Source organism: Lissotriton vulgaris, chromosome 2_1 (assembly GCF_964263255.1).
Source record: "Lissotriton vulgaris chromosome 2_1, aLisVul1.2, whole genome shotgun sequence".
NCBI classification, from domain to species: domain Eukaryota; kingdom Metazoa; phylum Chordata; class Amphibia; order Caudata; family Salamandridae; genus Lissotriton; species Lissotriton vulgaris.
The window spans coordinates 102,944,759-102,958,792 of NC_141687.1; positions in this window are offsets into that span (position 1 = coordinate 102,944,759).

Consider the following 14,034-nt stretch of genomic DNA (forward strand, 5'->3'; position numbering starts at 1 on the left):
GACCTCCCCCACTCTAAATACTGAAGGAGGCTGGACAAACCCAGAGCAGGAAAGCGTGACAAAGGCAATAAAACAAAGACAAGAGGCTGCTAGTGATATCTGATAAATTAGTGACACACTAGTTCAGGAATATCTCATTCCATTAGTCCATTCCATGGCAAGCTTAGCTTTTCGAGCTTTGGGGCACATTTACAATAAAGTGGTAAATGTTGTTAAGCCAAGTAGGCTAACGACACGTTTCGGCACTTTAGAAACGCAGAGCTGCACCATATTTACTAGAATATGGTGCAGCCCTGCGTTTCCCCCAGTGCTAGTGCTAAATTTAATAGCCTTGCGCCAACTCAGGCACTCTTGCACCATGGAGCAAGGGTGTCTGTGTTGAGGGGCAGATTGTTTATGTGCAGGAAGGCACTCCTTCCTGCACATAACCAATTTTTAAATGCCATCTTATAACTTCTATGTGTGCTGCTTAATGCAGCACACATAGAAGTTGCAAAACAATATTTTTTAAATGATTGTTTATGTGCAGGAAGGGAGACCTTCCTGCACATCAACTTTTATAGGCAATTTGCTGTTTCTATGTCTGCTACCCAAGGCAGTACACATGGAAACAGCAAAAACTATGAGAAATAAAGCATTTCTCCTTGTTTCGCCTGTTTAAAACCAGGTTTTCCCTGGTGTTAATTTTGGTGCTGTGTCCTATTTACGCTGGCCTTGTAAATCGGGGGCAGGGTCAAAATCAAAGGGGGTTGCTGTAGAAGGCCGTCCGCATTACCAATTACCCTCCCCTCTCGTGCTAAATGCAGAGTGAAAGGGGGCTTTATTTACAAGGTAGCACTAAGCCATGTTAAGTGGCTCAACGCTGCCTTGTAAATAAGGCAAAGCCCCTATCCCCATCACAGCGTCACTGAAAGTGACATTGTGGTGGTGATAGGGGCTTGTGAATATGCCCCTTTATAAGGAGCATCTTAATGTTGTCCAATGGCTCAATGTCTCATTGTTTTAAGGAGGCTGCATGGTACCTAACCACCTGTCTGTCACTTACTGTTGTCTTACATACCATGTCAATTCTATTGCATACAAGAATCTATCACAGTTGTATACACCCAGTTAGCTTAATGTCCCATTTATCAAATGATTGATAAATTGTTTTATTGTACAACATTTTTAATCAAAATATCAAATGCTGGTTATGAGAATGTACCCCTTTTGCTAGGCTATCCCCATTTTGTGGACTGATGCTGCTGTTTTTTTGACTTTCTGCACTGGAACACTGAAACTCAAATGCCAGTCCATGTGATCTGACCCACATAAGATGGCAAAATTGGCTAACCCGACTGGGCCATTGTATAGGGTGCAGTGAAACATCCATCGAAGTGAAAGGAAAATAACATCTGTGGAATGCAACAATTATTCCGGCATCCACTTGTGTGACAAAGGAACACATGGCACGAAGTCTAGCATTGTAGCCTGACTTTAGTACGACCTGCCAAAATAACCCTTTCTACAGGGGAAATTCCTTCCATTTAAATATCAATAAATAGCCCCTATGAACACCTTGTAGCCAACTAAAATGGATGCATGGTATTTAAAGGTGTGGCATTTAGAAATGTAATATTGCCATGTACCTACAGTGGTAAGCCCCCAACAGATATTTTCACTGGAGAAGGCTCTGGCTGTTTCATAGGACAGATTAATATATTAGTATATTCATTTTGCTCTCTTTGATATCAGACTTTCTAGAACTATTTTAAATACTAAATACTTATTACAATAAAAAAATTAATGGTGTAGTAAAACTATTAAAAATAGTTAGAGAAAGTAACTTTTATATATTTACCTTTTTCACTGCCTAAATCTCCTGGGGGGGCTAATATGCATTAGTCTGCCAGAAGGTGCACCACTAATGCTTGACCTTGGGTGTGAAAACTGCTTGCAGAGCATGGACAATTGCTTTGGTCTAGTGACAGGATGGGCTGAGTGTAGGGATTGTGGGGCATATTACCAACAACTAGCGACAATTTTTGTCTCTAACTTGTTTAGAGTCAAAAATTATCGCCGCACATCGGCGATTTTTATCGCAGATAAACCTTGCTATTAACAAGGTTTATCGCAAATGCGATAAAAAACGGCCGAAATGCATGAATATCGCTGAAAAGTCAGCGATATTCATGCATTATCGAGCAAATGCTCTTAGCCATGTTATCCACCTCCCATTGGATAACATGGCTAAGAACTGCTCAGGGCAGGTGTTAGCTTTTGGAGATATTCCCGCTTAGCGCGAATATCTCCAAAAGTTGGTAATAGGAGATAGCGATGTTAGCGACTGTTTTCAGTCTCTAACATCTTGGCACGCCCACTTTGCATCTCATTAGTGATAAATATCACTGACATGCAAAGTGGGGCCCAAGATGGTCGCTATCTCCTACTAGCTGTCGCTAACTGGTGTTAGCGACAGCTTGGTAATAGGGAGATAATTTTATCTCCGCTTTCTTGGCTTTTAAAGCCAAAAAAGCGGAGATAAACCCCCTTGATAATATGCCCCTGTGATACCTATCAGCTCAAGAAGGCAGCTGGGAAGGTTTCAGAAACATCATTACCTTTAAAGGGATAGGGGTAGGTTATGCGCATTTAAAGTTTAGTGCGAGACTTGAAGAAGGGAAGCCCTTTGAACTTAAGGCTCCCTGTAGACAGGTGGGCACCAGTCTAGTAGGAGGGGGTGCTTGTTTCAGAACCAGATTGGTGTAGCTAAGGAGGTGGTGGCTGCTAATTTTCCTGAACAAACCCCAGCTGACCCACTGACTCCTCTAGGGGCAGAAGGCATGTGCCATCTTGGATTATACCTTTGTATATTGCATTAATGTCCAGTTTGCAATATGTTATGTTATGTAATCGGGTGTCTTATAAAGAGCTCGGCTACTCGGGCAGAGTGTCCCGGCGCTATTCAGATCTGTAGAGGAGTGGCCAGAGAAACTCAGACAGACTATAGGCCAAAAAGCCATGTCTTCAGTTCTTTCCTAAAGGACAACAGATTATCTAGTATCCTGAGGGAAAGGGGAAGTTTGTTCCAAAGTTGAGGGGCCAACAGTCTGTATGAGCGACCACCAATGCACGCGCGTTTGGTGGCTGGGATAATAGCCAATGCTTGCGAGGCCTAGCGAAGAGATCTAGAGGGAAAATAGAACTGGACTCTTTTCCTTCAGTAGACAGCACCAATACCATGCAAGGATTTAAAGGCCATGGTGAGAGTCTTAAAATAGATAAGTTTCCGCACCGGCAGCGAATGTAGCGAGTGCAGGAGAGCTGAGGTATGGGCCCTACGGCTGAGGCCGAAAATGGCTTTGGCTGCCGAGTTCTGAACCGATTGGAGGCGTGCAAGAAGGTAATCCGGGAGGCCTAAATAGAGAACATTGGCGTAATCAAGCCGAGAACCGATCAATGCCTGGACCGTGATTCTCCTGTGGCTATGGGAGAGAAAGGGAAGGAAATTCCTAAGGGTTCGTAACAGGGCAAAACACTGGCCGACTATATTGAGAATCTGGGGTTTGAGGGTTAAGCCGTTATCAATTTTTACACCCAGATTCTTCGCCAACAAGGTGGCAGCTGATGGAGGATGCATATCAGCAGGCCACCAGGATTTCCAATGGGCGTCAGGGCATCAGGGGGGCAGCCAAAGAAAATAATCTCTGACTTATCCAATAAATCAAAAGTGGATGCGCCTGGGAACTTTTTCCCCAATGGGTGGGAGTGTATAGTTGTCATCCCTCCCTCGGGCTTCGGAACTGTAGGAAAATGGACTGCACCACTAGGCGCTCAGAATACTCATACTTTCTTAAAGTCAAAACAGACTGCACCAGTTGCTTGAGACCTGTGAGGAGAACTGAAGAGCTGGACTTCCTCCCACTTGTACCCATGACAAGGAAATGGACTCCCAGGGTTGGTTGGTTAACCCACTGTGCGGCAAGAGGGACATCACAAGCTGCAAGAGGCTCCACTTTTGAATAGAACAGTTTACCAGTTAGAAGTGGGCCTGAACTGGACACTTCCTGTACATTCTGCTCCCCTAAATGATGTCTCTGTTGTTCTGGGTCCCATGCCTGAGGCCAACGTGGCTTCTCCAACAAAGTGTGAAAGGTTGGGGCTTAGAAACTTTTTGGACTTCCAAGACCTTGAGAGCATAAGTGGGACCTTCTGTATGACTTCAATGTACCATCATTTGACATCGTTTGCAGGTTTGCCCTGCTGGAGGACCTTGAGCTCCATAAGCCTGAAGTAGAAATATTATTTGGGTGAAGGTGGGGAAAATATCCACTCAACATGAGAACTGTGTTGGCTGAGAAATTTGAAATGTTCCTGCTTGGAACCTTTCCCACTAAAATCACAGCCTAGGTGGAAGCTTATCCAGTAACTATCACACTTTGAGAGGACAGCCATAGATACAACCTTCAAGTTTGCTCCACTGGTAAATGGCTCTTAAGTCGTGTTGCAGTGTGAGCCATGACTACTCATTGGTGTTCCGTTTTTTCTTGGTGCTTTTTGTCTTAAATTTGTTAAAATTCATAACTCCATTTCCCCTTCTTGGATTTTTATCGTTTTGTAGTTGTTTTGTTTATTAACTCTTGTGGTAGTTGTCAACATGTGGAGAAGTGTGGCTCAATGGTTAGAGCGGCAGCCCCTGATGCAGAGGTATGGCCTGAGACCAGGGTTCAATTCCTGCCTCGGCGGGTCTTGGGGTCAATTTCCTCGGACCTGATAATTCTCGCCTCGTGCCTATTCTAATAATAGGTCCCACTCTGCAACTCTGGGCAATGACATGCTTAATCTCCACAACGGCCCCAACATCACTGGGATGCCTGGCTTCACCTTGGGGGTGCCCAGGAGTGGACATTTCATAGGCAAAAACCAGGAAGGGTTCCACAGCGGTATGCGTGCAGCGCCAGGAAACCCTGGTTGGGGTATAAGTGCACTTTACAAGTATAAATTCATTTCATCATACAAAACGTAGCTAATGATGACTTCTGTTAGCAAAATAGACAAATCCTTTGCAAGGTCATTGTTTCTGACTAGAGCCTAGCCCTCTTATCTACCTAAAGGGCTGAAACTAGTAGACCTAATAATTTGTAAAGGGGTACGGAGGTACCTAATACCTCAAGTTGATCCCCCAATTATTTTTTACTCATGTCCAAGGGCCCTTCCATTAAAACCTTTAAAAGGGATTTCCTATAGACATTTTTATCAGGTAACTTGCACTTCACATAGCACTTCACTGTATTCACACAAACAACCTGCTCCGCTGTAACTCAGGCGTTGAAGCACAGCTGGATTGCGCTAGGTAATCCAGCTGGGCCCCGATGATGAAGCATCCCATCTACCAGGTAGGTGGGTGAGGGGTTTCCTAAAACACTGTGCAGTTGTTTGCACTTTTCTTGATCTCCCTATTTGCTAGGTTCTAGTCAGAAACAATGACTCCATGACCTTGCAAAGGATTTGTCTATTTTGTTTACAATAAACTACTTGGGGAAGAGGACAAGTTTGCTTTTTTCCTTACTCTCTTTTAGTTAAGACTTCTGTTAGCAGTCAAAGCCTTCAACTTAAAACATTGGACATCAAATTCAGCCTCACGCAGCATTTTTTCATGATGTTGTGAATACACAGATGGAATATGGACAACCACATTTTACTGGACAGACTGCTTGCTTAGAGTACAATGTCATAAGGCGTTTGATGCATTGGCATCCGGATCATGGGGTTCCTGGTCGTGAACATTACGTGTGCATTCCGTACTTCAAACCTGGCCAATTGAATGGACCATTTATGAATTGGCACCTTAGAGACATGAACATTCCACCCACTCTACACTTGTACAGAGCATGTATGAGTAGCCACAAATCCCTAGAATCATATTATTGTAGCCCCTGCATGCCCAGAAACAGGTGAAAAGAACTATAAAATTACCAGCAACATCTTTGACTAGCCTAGATTCTCCCTTCAACTGTTAATGCCTGGCACAGCACAGTGCCATAGATGAAGAGAAAGTGTGGTCTTATTACTAGAGAACAAGCTCCTTTAATACAAACAACCACTGGCAAAATCTACAGTCCATGCTTGCATTTTGAAACCTGACTAGAATAGTTTTAGAAACATTTGAAACAGTGAAAAACAAATTAAAAAAACATAATGTTTTCTGTATTTACCAGATAAAAAAATTAACGTGATGATTCAGTATACTGTTGAAATGTGACCAAATCCCTCTTGCACTTCAATGCAAGCACTCTATAAGAGGTGGAATAGTATAGCTAACAGCCAATAGCATGAGGTGAGAGTATAGGGGGAGTTAAATTCCACAAGTTCACGTAGACGGTTGCTCTGTTCAGCCGGAGCAATTGAAGTACATTTAGGGGCTGATTATGATGGAGGATTTTCCGCATCCTCCGGGCCGGCGGAAGCCACCGCCGGCCCGGAGGATGCGGAAAATCCTCTGCGGACCCACCAAAGACCCACCGCCAATTAGGATGGCTGGTGGGTCCTGGTTTCAGTCCGCCGCTTTTCCGCCGCGGTTGACTTACAACCGAGGCGGAAAAGCTGTAACATAGCTGGCGGTGTCTATCAGACACCGCCAGCCACATTAGGATGGTGTAAAATGGGTACCCCCCTGCATTTGTATGCAGAAATCGGCAGGCACCGCACAGTGCCTGCCGCTTTCTGCATACAAATGCAATGTATGCATTTTTACCAATGCAGCTTGAAGCCGCACCCGCAGCAATGGTAAAAAAAGAGGATGTGACCGCCAGGGTGGTGGTCACATCCTAATTTGACAGGAGGGAACTCCGCAGACCATGCGGTGGTTCCCTCCTCCTCTATGGTCGCGGACAGACTCAAGTCCCTCCGCGATCATAATGAGCCCCTCAGTTCAAACATGGCTAGAACTTTGAATTGAGGTACACTATGCTATTCAATCTACAACATGAGATACTGGTATAACTGAACAGATTCTTCATGTAGGCATTTCAGCAAGCATTTGTATTCCACGCTGAAATCAAACGAAATGATGTTGGGAACTGTCCTGTTACTTAAGGCCCTGCTAATCAATAAATAAAAGCTTTCAGATTTTTAACTGAATTGCAATAGATTTTTGCAGCTTGGTAATATGATAATAACATTTTGCTGGTGTTTTGCAGCCATCAATGTGTGCATTATTTAATGTTGCTTTTTACAAAATAGTATCAAGGCCAAAAGAGGACAAGAGGTAAACTGAACTATTATGAGAAGACATGCTTCTCCACTATTAAATAAGAGTAGAAAAAGCATAGTTGCAAAATATGAAGAAAAACAGCAAGTCCGTACTCTGGTACAATCAAATGCAGAATGCATATTAGGAATGAAGCACTCCCCTGGCATACTAGACCAAGCAGCGGGAAATTAAAGGGAAAGGAGAACTTCAGAAGAGCCTCTAGTCTCAACCAAGCAAACAGCATCTCTCTGTGTTTGCAGGATAATATCTATTAACATTCTTCTGCTAATGTTATACCTATAAGTTGGAACAAAGAAATTTGTAAATGAATATCAATGAATGCTTGGTTGTGTGAAATGCTGTGGTTCATGAGAGGATCCATTGCCTCTGTGCTACATTTGCTAATTATTGTTTTCTCTACTTGTTTTTAACTTTTCCAAGTATTGTGGGGCACGTTTATTAATTTTTAGAGCAATGCAGCGCAGCAACCGAGGTGGAGAAAGCAGCATAGAGCCATATTTACTAAGATGGCTAATTGCTGATGTTATCACCTACGATAAAACTATGAAGACTACCTTAGTGGCACAGACCATCTTTGTTCCATGGTTCGGAGATGTGTGCGCTACAATGGGCCATGTGTGTTGTGCTGGTGGAATACACATGTCAAGGAAGTTGACACAGATGTGTGGCTGGTCACTGTATGGCTTCTGACTCTTCCCATCATTACTGTGTCTATGCATAGCTTGCATTGCTATATCCCACAGATATTACACAGATGTCACTTTGGTTTAATTGCAATCACTGTGCGACCGATGTCTGATTTGAGGACCTAAGGATAGTGTGATATGTTCCTCCTCTTGCATGTGATGTACAAATGCTATGTGGCTTGCTCCATTGTTTTCCAGCACTGTGCACTTCACTTCTGGCTAGCTCATTTCTTGTCCTACATTGCTGCTGACCTATGGTATGTGTATGTGGTAGAGTGTCAGTGTGGGATCTTTCTGAAGGGCTTGACATGCAGTGTGAACAGTTCAGTGGTTGTTCATATGCAGTGTGAGTCTTCATTTCTTAATTATACTCAGTTTGATTCACATGAGTGGAAGGCAGGTGTGATGAGGTCGTTTGTCCAGCCCCTGACCTTCAGTGCAGAGTATTCAACTTTACCCCCACCTTCCCAGTCAATCTACCTTGCCCTTTGATGTGTGAGATGCGAGGCCGAGCCACACCTGGATGATAAATTGTGGATGGAGGGGGTCACAGGAGGGGCACACAGCATGTGCAGAAATGGGTGTGGGAAGCATACTGTGGGTAGGCTGAAGGTGGAGCCCTGGGAAGCTACACAAACTGCCCATGCCTCGCGCTGGCCCTGCCTACTACATTGTGCGCAGGTTTTCCTGCGTCTTCGCCGCTGTGATGACTTGCCCGGGACTTTGCAGGGATTTTTCGGTTGATAGGTGGCCCCGATGAGGAGGTGTGGATTTCTAGCAGGCAGGACATGTGTGAGTACACTGGGGGATATGTTCCTGTCTCCACCAGAGTGTCTGACGTGGACAGGAACCGTATTTCAGTACAGGAGTTTTGTGTTGTGGTTGTATGCAGAGATGTGTTTTTGATGTACCTGCGGTTTTGACCGCGGCAAAGTCTTGCTTCCTGGTAGTGGATGAGGTACAGCAGTGGAGGGGCTTAAAGAGCTGGATCCATAGTGGTCAGGAACACGTGGAGGTGACCGGTATTTGAGTTTTGCTCTCTGCAGTAGTGCTTCCGCCATCTACGAGTGGCTGGTTTCTCCACTGCGTTCTGATGGGCTGTTTGAGGCATCTTAATTTCTCCCACGGTTGGGACGTCATTCCGCATGGTGGTCTTTCTTTATTGGCTATCTCCGCCAACATCGCGGAAGAACATTTCTGGCTATCCTGAAACTCTGCAGTTGACAGAAAATGGGCTATCTTAGCCTATTGTAATATGAAAGACGCGAGGGGTCAATTACAATGGCAGTGAATCTGCATCCTCCAGGCTGGTGGAAGCCACTGCCGGCCCAGAGGATGCAGATTTTCCTCCACGGCAAAGAAAACACCCACCGCCAGATTATGATGGCGGTGGGATCAGCGGCGGACAGCAGGTCCGTCCACCGCTTATACGCGGGGTGTGGACCACAATGTGGTGGCGGTGTCTGCAAGACACCACCAGCCTTATTACGATGGGTGCGGAAACATGCTTTTCTGCGGCGGCTTTTCCGCCGTGTAAAGGCATGTAGACCTTAGCTTCTAGGGGGCCCTGGGCCCCCAGGGTGTTGGAGGTGGGGGGTGCACATGAGGGTTACCTATGGTACCCCCCTGCAGTTGCATGCACAATGCAGCAGGCACCGCGCGGTGCCTGCCGCTTTGTGCATGCAAATGCACAGCATGCACTTTTAACTTTGCGGTGGGTGCTGCTTCAAGCAGCGCCCGCCGCAATGTTAAATATACGGGATGTGACCGCCAGGGTGGCGGTCACATCCTAATTGCAATGGAGGGAACGACGCTGCCCCTGCGGACGGTCCTGCCACCTCGGGGGTGGCGGATAGACTCAGGTTCGTCCGCCATCATAATCGACCCCTAAGTGCGGATATGCCTACGACCACCATCCTAATGAGCTCCATAGTTTGTGTTGTTTTCTGAATGTAGCCCTGTTCTACTCAACCAATTTTATTGATGTCATGTTTTTCACTAATTGTTGGACAGGCCACATGAAGGGCCGCTCCCCCCTCGGCCCGACCAGGCCCGAGCCCGGTCACACAAGTGCCACACACCACCACTGCTCGTCTTCCGTCCCCTCCGGGACCCCGGCCCCTGAACATATCGACCTCGTGGGCCCGACCCACTACTGGCCCGCGCGCCCAGCCTGGGCGCCATCTTGGACACTCCACCACGAGGCCGCCTGGCCCCCGATCGACCTCAACCCTGGGCCTAGCCAGGCCTCAGACATCCCGGCACCACCATCCACCCAGGAGGTGAGCGGGCTACTTGGCAAGTCAATGGGAGAAAGAGGCGTCGATGGCTCTCCCCCGCCAAGTGCCGCTCGCCCATCGCCTCCCCGGGCGCTGGCTCCACCACCCTGCTGGGTGTCTGGACTCCCTCATCCCGGACCTCCCGACCTCCAAGTGCGAGGGTCCGGACATCAAAGGGCACCAGCCCTATAACTGGGGCAGCTCCAGAGCAGGAAGGCAGTTGTATCCTGGAGTCGAGAGACGCAGAGAAGAACTCATCCTTGACGGACTACTGGCGCTGCCGTAGCTCTGCCTTGCGCATCATCGTCCTGCCTGCTGGTGCTGCCGCAACCTTCGTAACCTTCGTAAACTCTCATCGTCGTCGGGACCTGCTGGCGTGGCCGCGGACCGTTTGTAACTACCATCTTCATCGGGACCTGCTGGCTCCGCCGCGGACCGTCGCTTCCTTCGTCCATCTCGGGACCTGCTGGCTCCGCCGCGGCCCGATCATCTAGAACGCCGAGCTCGAGGATTGAGAGCTATTTCCATCTTTTGGTAACAAGACTGTCCCGCTACCCTTTTCCCAAACCAGAGACCAGAATCGAGGGGACCCCTGAGTCCAGACCTCCTTGTACCATTCATCGTACCTAAAGAATTGCCTATAAAGTATCGTTGAACTTTGCCCTTGTGTGGTGTCCGTCTGTGGGGGGGAAGTTACTTGTCTGTACGATCGTCGGAGACGGCTCTCCCCGGAGACCTCTCCCCTTATCCTCGGCCGACCCTCCCGGTCCGTCTAACATTGGTGGCCAGCGGCGCGATCCGAATCACCGCATAATCGTACAGAGAGTAGCTCACCCCACGACCAAATCACGATGTCAAACAAAGAAAGCGGATCCACCGAGAAATTTCAAATGGAGAAATTGGACGAGTACAGCCATCGTGAATTAAAACAATTCTGCATCGAACTAGGTATCGCTACCACCGGTCTAAGTACCAAAGACGATTTCAAGCATGCCCTAGAGTCTTGGGCAGAAACCGGGGCTGCCGGAACCCCCGATCAAAACATCGCAGCAATAGAAAAAAACACCACGGCCCCTGAGGAGCGAAGAACGGGTCTCTCGCAAGACGAAATCCAGGAACAAGAAAAAACCCGACTACACGAGCTGGAAATGGCCCGGCTCAAAATGGATGTTGAACTTAAGTTGGCCGAACAAAAAATAAACTTAGAGCACCTGCGTCTCCGAGAAGAAAGAGAGGAAAAACAGAGACAAAGGGAGCTCGAGGAGAAGAAATTGGCATATGAACACGAGCGAAAATTAGCTGAGATCGACCTACGCAAGCAAAATAAAGAAGGAGGGGTGCCCGAGCAACCCCACACCCCAGGGGCAACAGAGAAAAAGGTACACATCCCCAAGGATGTCGTTCGAGAATACTTCCGAGAGGACGACATCCAGCAATGGTTTAAGGCCTACGAAATCGCTATGACCGCCCACCGGATCGATAGAAGCGACTGGGGAGCCGGTCTATGGGGGAGATTCCTCAATGAGGGCCGCGACGCCCTGCTACAGCTCCCGGACCACCAGATGACCTCCTATGACCATATGAAAGCTGCACTCCTCACCCGCTATGGCCTCACACCCGAGATGTACCGTCAGAGGTTCCGAGACTGCACCCGCATCCCGGGTACAACTTGGGTGGACTATGTAAACTATTTTAGCCGAGCCTTCGAGGGCTGGATCAAAGGAAGCAAGGTCACAACTTACGAACAACTCTTCAATCTCATGGTATGGGAGCATCTATCGAACAATTGCTTCATTGAGCTCCGCCAGCACCTCCTCGACAGCAAATTGACCGATCCCCGGCAGCTCGCAGCCGAAGCTGACCGGTGGGAAATCAACAGAGTGGGCCGGAATGGGTCCTATGAACAGAGCCGGAACAACAACGGTCAGCACCGTCCCCGAGGAGGAGGAGGAGGCCAAGGACGCGGAAGAGACAACGCTCCGGTCGCCCCCGCTACCAGCACCACCCCCCCGGCCAACCGGGGCAGCACCCCGGCGCGACCGGGATATCGAGCCAATGTTACGTGCCATCGATGCCAACGGGTCGGCCACTATGCAAACGACCCAAACTGCCCCCAGTATCAGAGCCCAAGACCCCGCCAAGTAGCCGCTGCTGCTCTGGGGGAGGAACAGATCTCAGAGGAACAAGAAGAATATGAGCAAGAGCATCAAGAATGGGAGCCAGCCGCCATGGCTCTAGCCTGCTTAGGGGGGAAAGACATGGTCCCGCGGGTCCCCCTACCCGCTAACACCCAGAAGTACAGCCAATGGGTGAGCATCAATGGACGCCGGGCCGAAGCCCTCCGTGACACCGGGGCCAGTGTGACAGCCGTCCGCTGTCACCTGGTGGCCCCAGAACAGTTCCTACCAAACATTCTCTGCCCTGTCCGTTCAGCCGATAACTCAGAGAGTCTGTGTCGGATGGCCTGCGTCCCGTTCGAATGGGGAGGGGTCTCCGGCATGTTGAAAGTAACGGTCCGAGACGATGCCCCCGTAGACTGCCTCCTGGGGAATGACCTTGAAAGCTCTCCGTGGGCAGCCGTAGAACGACGAGAACACCTAGGGATGTTAGGCATCCCGGACTGGGCATGCGTCACCACCCGGTCCATGGCCGCCCGGGCCAAACCCCGACCCGAGGAACCCGAATGGCCGGCGCCTCCGCCTCCGGTCGCCCCAGCCGAAACCACCGACCGTGACGTCCCCCCAGAACCAGCTCAACCTCCAGACCTCGCTAACCTCGACCAGTGGCCTCAAGAGGGGGGGCCCACGCAAGAACAGTTTCGCCAAGAACAGAAGACCTGTCCCTCCCTCGAGGGACTCCGCCAACAAGCCCTCGCCCAGAGGGCAGGGGATACCTCTGGAACACATTGGATCTACTGGGACAATGATCTGCTATACAGCGAACAAAGAATCGCGGAGTTGGGGGCCAGCCGAGTGCTAGTGGTGCCCCTCCGTTTTAGAGACTTTCTGCTAAACCTGGCCCACGACGTCCTCCTGGCTGGACACCTGGGTCAAGATAAAACCTACAGCCGCCTGGTGACCCACTTCTTCTGGCCTAAAATGAGGGACGATGTACACCAGCATTGCCGATCTTGCCCCACGTGCCAAGCCAGTGGAAAGAGCGGCCGCAAACTAAAAGCCCCCCTGCAACCTTTTTCCGTGGTCACCACCCCGTTCGAGAGGGTCGGGATAGACATTGTGGGGCCCCTGGACCCGCGTACAAAACAAGGCCATCGGTTCATCCTGGTGCTAGTGGACCACGCCACCCGCTACCCCGAGGCTGTTCCCCTGAGGACTGTGACAGCCCCGGTAGTCGGCCGGGCTCTGATGGGAATCTTCTCCCGTGTGGGCTTCCCCCGAGAAGTCGTCAGCGACAGAGGCACGAACTTTATTTCCAAATATATGAAATCCCTCTGGCAACAGTGTGGGGTTACCTACCGATTCACGACCCCCTATCACCCTCAAGGAAACGGACTCGTTGAGCGGTTCAACCGCACGCTCAAAGGGATGATTGGGGGGTTGGAAGAGCCCCTCCGTCGCCAGTGGGATGTGCTGCTGCCGTGCCTCCTCTTCGCATATCGGGAGGTCCCCCAGAAGTCCCTCGGCTTCAGCCCGTTTGAACTGCTGTATGGACATCCAGTACGGGGGCCGCTCAGCCTAGTCAAGGAAGGCTGGGAGATGCCCCCTCTAAAGAACCCCCCAGATGTCTTCCGATACCTCCTAACCCTCCGCAACCAGACCCGGCGGTTCCGAGAGCTGGCAAAAGCCAACCTAGAGGC